This window comes from Nansenia antarctica (assembly GCF_963989245.1).
Source record: "Nansenia antarctica genome assembly, chromosome: 13".
Classification (NCBI taxonomy): Eukaryota; Metazoa; Chordata; class Actinopteri; order Argentiniformes; family Microstomatidae; genus Nansenia; species Nansenia antarctica.
Genome location: NC_137683.1, coordinates 13,206,829 through 13,217,502, shown reverse-complemented (window position 1 = coordinate 13,217,502; position 10,674 = coordinate 13,206,829).

Sequence of the window (10,674 nt, the reverse complement as noted above, 5' to 3'; positions counted from 1 at the left end):
AGGTGAGTTTTTCATAATAAGGGACCTTTTGTGAAAGAACGATGGGCTCATCATAATAATCGCAATCATAATATACTGTAGCATATACGTGCCACAATTTTAATAGTGCCTCTTTCTATACAACTGAACGACACACGGCCGTTGAAATACAGTACCCTCCTGATCACTGTCAGCAGGTCATCACACTCCAGTAATGAACTTGCCATATTATCTGGGGAATAGTTAATAGCTGTGACTCCTTATCAAAATCCCTTCATACAGTTATGTTTGACAGTTAACAGAAGGTAGATCTATCTAATAAGCAAATCAATAACGTTCATTCAGCAAATTAACTGCTAAGTATTACCATGAAAAACAATATCACAAGATGAAATTCTTAGCATCATGGATGACATTATGGATAATGCAATTCATTGCACTTCAGGAAGCAATAAAGGGGAAATTGAAACTCCAGGATACTTAAATTGCAGATAACCTTTAAATGTATTTATTTCTTATGTCTGAAAGTTGTTGATCCTCAACCTCAGATGCTTATAGCGTTTGTGTTATAATTCAATAGGCAATATTTTACAGTAGAAACAGCTACTACTGGACATAGTACACAAACGTTTACTGAAGGGCGTTGCATGAAGATAATGGCTGTCCAGATCCTCTAGTGAACATTCAATATCCATAGAATCACTTTGTCAAATAAAGAACACAACCTCAACTTTCGACCATTTATGTTTTGGTTCTCCTGTCACGCCCTCTACCTCTAGGTAGTGGGCAGTGCCTCTCTCTCTCTCTCTTTCCCTCTCTCCCTCTCTCTCTCTCTCTCTCTCCCTCTAATTGGCAGGAGTGGCTTCAGGTGTGCGTTTTGTCCGGCTATTACCTCATCGTTAGCCCTGCATAAAGACCCGTTCCAGCCTTCACTTCTCTGCCAGATCGTAGCTTCAGCTTACCTACCCCTACCGGACTCCTGCTACCTGCCCTCCTGCCTGCCTGCCCTACCTGCCCTCTTGCCTGCCTGCCCTCCTCCTACCTGCCCTACCTGCCCTCCTGCCTGCCTGTCCTACCTGCCCTCTTGCCTGCCTGCCCTACCGGCCTGACCCCTGCCTGCCTAACGACTACTCTTCCTGCCTAAGCCCCTGCCTGCCTGCCGACTACCCCTCCTGCCTAACCCCCCTGCCTGCCTTTCGACAACCCCTCCTGCCTAAACCCCCTGCCTGCCTGCTGACTACGCCCCCCTGTCTGACCCCCCACTTGCCCTACGACCATTCTCTGCCTACTTCCTAAAATAAATCATACTTTATTTTACTTTAACCTGTCTCTGTCTGTGTCTGCGCTTGGGTTCCCTATCTGACCGTAACAGTACGATCTGGCCATGGAACTGAACCCAGCAGACACAGCATCGGTCCTACGAGCCCTCACAGAACAGGGCAGACTGCTGGGGCAACACTCTGATGCCCTTATGGCCCTGGGAGGGCAATCCTCTACCCGTACTAAACGCCTGGAACGGCTAGAGGAGGCGTTTGTGGAGATGAGCAAAGACTTTAAGAGACTCACTTCCACGGTCATCGGATCCGACACCACTCACAGCCCCCCTGCTCCTTCCCCTGGTCCTCCTATGCAGGTTCACGCACCGTCCCACTCTCCACCCACGACTCCACTCCCCGAGCACTATGGTGGCGACCTCGGTTCTTGTCGTCCGTTTTTACTACAGTGCTCCTTACTGTTCGAGCTACGACCCCAGGCTTTTAGCTCGGACCGCACTCGTATTGCGTACCTCATTGGACTATTGAAGGGTCCCGCTCTCGACTGGGCTGCGGCGGTCTGGGAGAGACAGACAGTAACTTGCGATTCTTACCAAGACTTCGTTGGGGAGATGCGCAGGGTCTTTGACCATCCTGTCGCTGGTCGGGACGCCGCCAGACGTCTTCACTCCCTCCGTCAGGGGACCCGTAGTGTGGCTGAACTAGCCATCGAATTCCGTACCCTCGCGGCGGAGAGCGGGTGGAATGACGAGGCTCTCCAGAGTTCCTTTTCACAAGCGCTTAGTGAGAGACTTAAGGACGAACTTGCTTCCCGGGACGAACCAGAGAGTCTGGAACAACTCATCACTTTGGCTATTCGTCTTGACAACCATTTTCGGGAGCGCCGTAGGGAACGGTCTGAACTACGGTCTGAACTACACACAGGTAGTGCCCACTTCCTCCTCCTCAGCCCCGCCCCGATCCTCTCTCCTGTCCTATGCCGGATCCTCCCGAGTACGGACGGAGATGGCCGAGCTGAACACCTTCTACGCCTGGTTCGACGAGGGGCGAACGGAGGTAACCGCAACACAAACACCACTCTATCCAGCTCTCAGCAGCCTCACCCTCACAGAGCATGAAGTGAGACGTGTACTGAAGGCGGTGGACCCCAGGAAAGCCTCGGGGCCGGATGGCGTCCTGGGACGGATGCTGAGAGACTGCGCCGACCAGCTGGCCGGGGTTTTCACCAACATCTTTAACCAGTCCCTGTCCCAGGCCACCGTCCCACCCTGCCTGAAAACCTCAACTATCATCCCAGTCCCGAAGAAAAGCACGGTGAGCTGCCTAAACGACTACCGCCCGGTGGCACCCACACCAATCATCATGAAGTGCTTCGAGAAACTAGTCCGGGCCCACATACTCACACGCCTCCCGCCCAACCTGGATCCATACCAGTTCGCCTACAGAGCCCACAGGTCCACAGAGGACGCCATCGCGACGACTCTCCACGCCACTCTATCCCACCTGGAGAGGGGAAACAGCTACGCGAGACTGCTCTTCGTGGACTTCAGCTCCGCCTTCAACACCATCCTTCCAGACAGGCTAGTGACCAAACTACTAGACCTGGGTCTATCACACTCTATATGTGCGTGGATCAAGGACTTCCTGACCGACCGCCCCCAGAGGGTGCGGGTGGGCCCCCACACCTCCACAGCCCTCAGCCTCAGCACTCGGTCCCCCCAGGGCTGCGTGCTAAGCCCCATCCTCTACAACCTCTACACCTACGACTTCACCCCCGTCCACCCCAGCAACTACATCGTAAAGTTTGCAGACGACACCACCGTGGTGGGATGTATCTCGGGGGGGGACGAGGCGGCGCACAGGGATGAGGTAGAACAACTGAGCAAGCTGTGCAAGGTTAACAACCTGCTGCTGAACAAGTCAAAGACCCAGGAATTCATCGTAGACTTCAGGAGGAAAAAGTCCGAGATCCAGCCCCTGCTCATCGACGGAGAGAGCGTGGAGAGAGTCTCAACCCTCCGATTCCTGGGACATCACATGCGGGATGACCTGACCTGGAAGGACAACACAAAAGGCACCATCAAGAGGGCACAACAGCGGCTATACACCCTGAGATGCCTCAGGAAGGAACACAACAAGCAGGAGATACTGGTGGCCTTCTACCGTGGCGCAGTGGAGAGCATCCTCACCTACGGCATCTGCAACTGGTTCTCCAGCTGCACAACAGCGGAGAGAAATGCGCTACAGAGAGTAGTGAGAACAGCACAGAAGATCACCGGCGCCCCCCTCCCCTCTCTGGAAGAGCTGTACAACACACGCTGTCTCAGGAAGGCCTCAAAGATCTCCAGGGACCCGACCCACCCTGGGCACGTACACTTTACCAGGCTGCCCTCGAAAAGGAGGTTCAGGACCCTGGCCGCTAAGACAAACAGACTGAAGAACTGCTTCTACCACAGGGCCGTCCAGGCCCTGAACACAGCAAAGACCTAAGTTCTGGGCCCTGGACAGTCTGGACGGATTGTATGGCAGCTGCTGGACTGAAAAAATCAGGTGTAGTGCTGAGGCACAAACATGTACATTTCAAGCCTGCAAACTGTGACACTTTAAATAACGTGAAAAAAATACTTTGTGCAATATGACAACCCTAGTCGACTATCTGTACAGTATAGTACAGTGGATTGTGTACATAGCCTTTATTTATGTAAACCAGCTGCTTCCCTTCTTGTGATTATTTTCTAAAAGTGTTATTTTTTTCCCTTTCCTAACACCAGGGGAGCCACCCCTCCTAAATTTCGTTGTTTGGTACCTGTACTGTAGCAATGACAATAAAGTCCATTCATTCATTCATTCATGCAACTCGGTAGGGCTCGCTTAACAGCAGAAGAATGTACTCGCCGAGTGACTTCCAAGGCTTGCCTATACTGTGGGCGTATGGGGCATTTTCTGTCGTCTTGTCCTCTCCGCCCGCTAAACGAGCAGGCTCGACCGTAATTGACGAGGTACGTTCGAGCCAGACCTATATGTCTTCCCCTCTCTCTCGTCCCCAACTTCAGGCTCATCTTCTGTGGCATGGCCAATCCCAGCCCTTTTCTGTCCTTATTGACTCCGGGGCAGATGAGAGTTTTATGGACATTGATGTGGCACGGCAGCTGGGGATTGAACTGGTCCATTTAGAAACACCTCTCAAAGCTAAGGGACTCAATGGCACCTCCTTAGCCCAAATTGAGTTTAAAACCCCCCTTTTTACCCTCTTCCTGTCAGGCAACCATCGGTAGGAGTTGAGTTTCCACATTATTGCATGTCCCCTCACACCCTTGGTACTCGGCTATCCTTGGCTAAAGACCCACAATCCGCAGATTGACTGGCCCACGGGCCAGGCTAGTTCTTGGAGCCCTCACTGTCTCACCCATTGCCTTCGTGCTGCTCGGAGCTCAGCCCCCACCAAGACACTCCCGCTTCATGAGCCTCCTGAACTAACCTCTGTGCCTGTTCAGTACCACAACCTCGCTCCGGTGTTCAGCAAACACCATGCCCAGTCACTACCCCCCCACCGCCCTTATGATTGCGCCATCAACCTCCTTCCCGACGCACCCCTTCCTAGTAGCCGGCTGTTCAATCTGTCCCGGCCGGAGCGTGAGGCCATGGAGACCTACATCCAGGACTCATTATCCGCCGGTGCTATTCGTCCTTCTTCCTCTCCTGTGGGTGCTGGGTTTTTCTTTGTGGGGAAGAAGGACGGCACTTTGAGGCCCTGTATTGATTATCGAGGCCTTAATAACATCACTGTCAAAAACAAGTATCCTTTGCCTCTTATTAGCTCTGCCTTCGCCCCCCTTCACGGCTCCACCATCTTCACCAAACTGGACCTACGCAACGCTTACCACCTGGTCCGCATCCGTGAAGGGGATGAATGGAAGACGGTTTTCAACACCCCCCTAGGCCATTTCGAGTACCTAGTCATGCCCTTTGGCCTTACCAACGCCCCCGCGGTTTTCCAAAACCTCATAAATGACGTTCTTCGAGACATGATTGGAATTTTTGTTTTTGTCTACCTGGATGACATTTAAAAATGTTCTAAGGACCTTGCCACCCACCAGCAACACGTCCGCCAAGTCCTTCAGCGGCTGCTGGAGAATCGCCTGTTCACCAAGGCGGAGAAATGTGAGTTCCACGTCCCCTCGGTTTCCTTCCTGGGCTACATTATTGCCCAGGGCAAGGTTCAGATGGACCCCACCAAGGTCACCGCGGTTACTCTTTGGCCCGCCCCAACCACTCTGAAGCAGTTGCAGCGGTTCCTGGGCTTCGCCAACTTTTACAGGCGCTTTATCCGGGACTATAGCCGCATCGCTGCCCCTCTCACAGGCCTCACCTCAACCGCTGTATCCTTTCGGTGGACTGAGGAGGCTGAGAGAGCCTTTAAGGACCTCAAGGAACGCTTCAGCTCCGCCCCTGTCCTCATCCAGCCGGACCCTGACCTACAGTTCGTTGTGGAGGTGGACGCTTCGGACACAGGTGCGGGAGCTGTTCTCTCTCAGAGACCCAAGGCGGACAGCAAGATGCATCCATGTGCTTTCTTCTCTCGCCGTTTCTCCCCCGCAGAGAGGAACTATGATGTGGGAAACCGGGAGTTGTTGGCAGTTAAACTGGCTCTGGAAGAGTGGCGTCATTGGCTGGAGGGTGCGGTCGTCCCTTTCATTGTTTGGACGGACCATAAGAACCTGTCCTATATTCAGTCTGCCAAACGGTTGAACTCCCGGCAAGCCAGATGGGCTCTCTTCTTCGGGCGTTTCAATTTCAGTCTTACCTACCGTCCTGGGTCCCGCAACATCAAGCCTGACGCGCTTTCCCGTCAGTTCACGGGGGACGAGACCTGCTCAGACCCGGAACCTATCCTACCTCCCACTTGCCTTGTGGCAGCGGTTACTTGGGAGATCCAGTCTCTGTTGCGCCGTGCACAGCTTGACCAGGCTGATCCTGGCAACGGCCCAGAGAACCGCCTGTTCGTCCCTGACGCTGTTCGCTCCCAGGTCCTACAGTGGGGCCACAGCAATTGCCTGACCTGCCACCCGGGGGTAAACCGCACCCTGGCCTTCCTATGGCAACACTTCTGGTGGCCAACGATGGGGGGGGATACCTGGGAGTTCGTCTCGGCCTGCCCCGTCTGCGCCCAGAACAAGAACCTGCACCGGCCTCCCACTGGTCTCCTTCAGCCCCTGCCGGTTCCCCGTCGCCCCTGGTCCCATATATCTATGGATTTCGTCACCGGACTACCACCGTCCGAGGGAAATACCACCATCCTGACGGTGGTAGATCGCTTTTCCAAGGCTGCTCAGACCAGGAGGAAGAGGTCGGGGTACCCTCGGCCCAACATTTTATTCGCCGTTGTCGCCAGACCTGGAAGAAGGCTCGGACTACCCTGGTCCGCTCTGTGGCCAGGTATAAGCGCCAGGCTGATCGCCATCGTGAGTTGCGCCACCTGATCGCCACCTAGAGTTGCGCCAGGTGGCGCTCGTAGAGGGGGGGGTACTGTCACGCCCTCTACCTCTAGGTAGTGGGCAGTGCCTCTCTCTCTCTCTTTCCCTCTCTCCCTCTCTCTCTCTCCCTCTAATTGGCAGGAGTGGCTTCAGGTGTGCGTTTTGTCCGGCTGTTCACTATTACCTCATCGTTAGCCCTGCATAAAGACCCGTTCCAGCCTTCACTTCTCTGCCAGATCATAGCTTCAGCTTACCTACCCCTACCGGACTCCTGCTACCTGCCCTCCTGCCTGCCTGCCTGCCCTACCTGCCCTCCTCCTACCTGCCTGCCTGCCCTACGTGCCCTCCTGCCTGCCTGTCCTACCTGCCCTCTTGCCTGCCTGCCCTACCGGCCTGACCCCTGCCTGCCTAACGACTACTCTTCCTGCCTAAGCCCCTGCCTGCCTGCCGACTACCCCTCCTGCCTAACCCCCCTGCCTGCCTGCCGACAACCCCTCCTGCCTAAACCCCCTGCCTGCCTGCTGACTACGCCCCCCTGCCTGACCCCCCGCTTGCCCTACGACCATTCTCTGCCTACTTCCTAAAATAAATCATACTTTATTTTACTTTAACCTGTCTCTGTCTGTGTCTGCGCTTGGGTTCCCTATCTGACCGTAACATCTCCTCTACTTTGTGGAGGGAGGAGATAGATTACTATCGCTTTAACACTAACATTGGAACCTCAAACACAACGACCAAAACCTGAAACTGGTGTATTTTCTCACACACCAATTATTCACAATGACAAACACATTTCTTGCTTATCACTCATTTTGCCACTCTAAACCACAAAACACTAAATACAATTCTCTACATTTGGCACACTCTTCCTTGATAAAATCTCTTGTGTTCACATGGAAAACACTACCATTCTGAATGCTAAACTCAAACCACCAATCACACAATCACACTCCTCATATGGACAAACACCTATTGCATTTGAATTAGCGATCATATCTTTAGCAATAATAGGGGCAAAGGTGAGCTCTCCTGTGTTGAAATATATCTGAAGTATATCGGGGCTGGATTCATCATGTCAGGCGATACTTTCCCCTCTGCTTGGCCAGGGAGAACATTGTCTGTGATGTCAACAAGGTATTGTGGCCTTTGTGTATGAGTATATGCAGAAGGTTTATTTAATTTTTTCTATTGTTTGTTCTGCATGAAGAACACTTTACAAATCCAACTGTCATTGCTGAGATGTGCTGAGTATTTCAGAATAAAAAAACTGTTATATTCTTGTATTTCTGTGTTTTATATTTGAGTATGAAAACATAACAGTTTATAACAGGCTACTGTACGTATGTAGTGTAACACAAAAAATAACTGATAAATCTTTTCAAAGTACTGTTTTCCGCTGATCAGTGTTTTCCATCGTGCATTTGATGGTGTGTGTTCGTCATTTGACAACAAAATGTCATTTTGAGAAGGCATAACATTATTTTGAATGCAGTGTTTGCTTTTGCAAGAGATGTGTGGAGTTTAGGGTTTTGTCTGTGAGTTTTTAGAGTTTAGAGAAAATGAGCTATGCTTTGAGAAAAAATTTTGTTAAAGCGATAGAGAAAAACAGTCAATAAATAGCATGGCCACATCACTCCACCATGTGTCCCCATTGAAAATAAATATAAAAATCTCAGCGAGTGCATTTAATGACATCTTTAACTTCCTTCATTTCCCACCATGAAAGGATTTTCTATCATATTCTTCAACCTTATAATTAACATTAGAATTATTCATGTGATACTCATCAGGTTTTCCGACAACCAGTGGTTATGCAGTGCAGTGTTCTAAAAGAGCTGGCTGAGAGGCTCAATTATGTCTGCTCGAACAACACGTAATGTCTCTACACTTGGTGCAGGCTAATACTAGGATGATTTGATTATTATGCACAGCTAAATGCATGCAAATGCCATTCAATTTTGAAGTGGTTAATTTTAGGGACATTAAATAGGAGAATATGTCAGATACTTTAGCAGGTATTCACTAGGTTTGTTTGATACAACAAAAAAAAAACATGCTCTAATGTGTACATTTGAAAGAAAGTTTCCTTGTAATTCAAACTTACTTTTGAGCTTTAACTAACACAAATTAAATGACCAAAAAATTATTAAATCTGCTGAGATTACCCACTGGACATTTTGAATAAAGATGCTTTTCGCTTTTTTTACATTTGGTACAGTAACACAAAACAGCCTGCAGGCCTACTCTGCAATGCATACAGTATCATTCAGTTGTTTTCCCATGACAAAAAGAAGCCACCGATACTGAGCCTTGAAGCCATTCTATATGAACACACGGATACAGCATCAGCCCACCTGGTTGCTCCTTCTCCCATCCCACCCTTTGTTTCTCTCCGAGTCTAGACAGCCATCTGTCAAGCTAACCTGGAAAGCTGCAATGATGTTGGTTCGCCTGAGTGAATACTCAGCAGAACAATATTTCACATGTTAAGACAAAAAAAGGAGAATCTTTTATCTTACAATTACGCCTTATATCATAGAGCACAGAAATAGTCCCATCTCCCAGTTGTTTCCTGGTTATGGTAAAGCCAAATAAGCCAATGTTTGATGTAGCCTAAATAAGCTACACTTACCAGGGGAGGCTGGTAGAGGTAGAAATCACCAGGATTGATACCATTCCTTACACATTTTTACATTTACATCCTTGGCATTTAGCAGACGCCTTATTCCAAAGTGATTTACAACAAATACATTTGACTAAGTAAGTGAATCATCTACCCACCAGTCATACCAGGAAAAAGCAACCTTTGCTCAATCCAGGGGTCATTGGCAGTTGTTGTACTAGAAGAAGGAAGACTTTTTTTTTTTAAGGACACAGGAGAAACAGTACAGGGGGGTAGTAGATGCCTCAGGAGGGACAGTTAAGGTGTAGCCTAAAGAGATGGGTCTTCAGTCTCCGGCAGAAGATGGGGAGTGATTCTGCAGTTCTGACAGCCTTGGGAAGCTCATTCCACCAGCCGGGATTCCTCATTCTGTTCCATGCATTACAATGAGCCTGTCCTCCCATTTGAATGAATGAATGAATGAATGGTCTTTATTGTCATTGCTATAGTACAGGTACCAAACAACGACATTTAGGAGGGGTGGCTCCCCCGGTGCTAGGAAAGAAAAAAAAAAAAAAAAAAAAACACAAGAAGGGAAGGAGCTGGTTTACATAAATAAATAAAGGCTATGTACACTATCCACTATACTATACTGTACAGATAGACGACTAGGGTTGTCATATTGCACATAGTGTTATTGCACATTCATTTGAAGTGTCGCAGTTTGCAGGCTAGAAATGTACATATTTGTGCCTCAGCACTACACCTGATTTTTTTTTTCAGTCCAGCAGCTGCCATCAATCCGTCCAGACTGTCCAGGGCCCAGAACCTAGGTCTTTGCTGTGTTCAGGGCCTGGATGGCCCTGGGGTAGAAGCTGTTCTTCAGTCTGTTTGTCCTTGCGACCATGGTCCTGTACCGCCTTTTCGAGGGCAGCCGGGTAAAGTGTTCGTACCCAGGGTGGGTTGGGTCTCTGGAGATCTTGGAGGCCTTCCTGAGACAGCGTGTGTTGTACAGCTCTTCCAGAGAGGGGAGGGGGCCGCCGGTGATCTTCTGGGCTGTTCTCACGACCCTCTGTAGCGCATTTCTCTCCGCGGTTGTGCAGCTGGAGAACCAGTTGCAGATGCCGTAGGTGAGGATGCTCTCCACTGCGCCGCGGTAGAAGGCCACCAGTATCTCCTGCTTGTTGTGTTCCTTCCTGAGGACTCTCAGGATGTAGAGCCGCTGTTGTGCCTTCTTGATGGTGGCTGTTGTGTTGTTCTTCCAGGACAGGTCATCCTGTATGTGCACCCCCAGGAATCGGAGGGTTGAGACTCTCTCCACGCTCTCTCCGTCGATGAGCAGGGG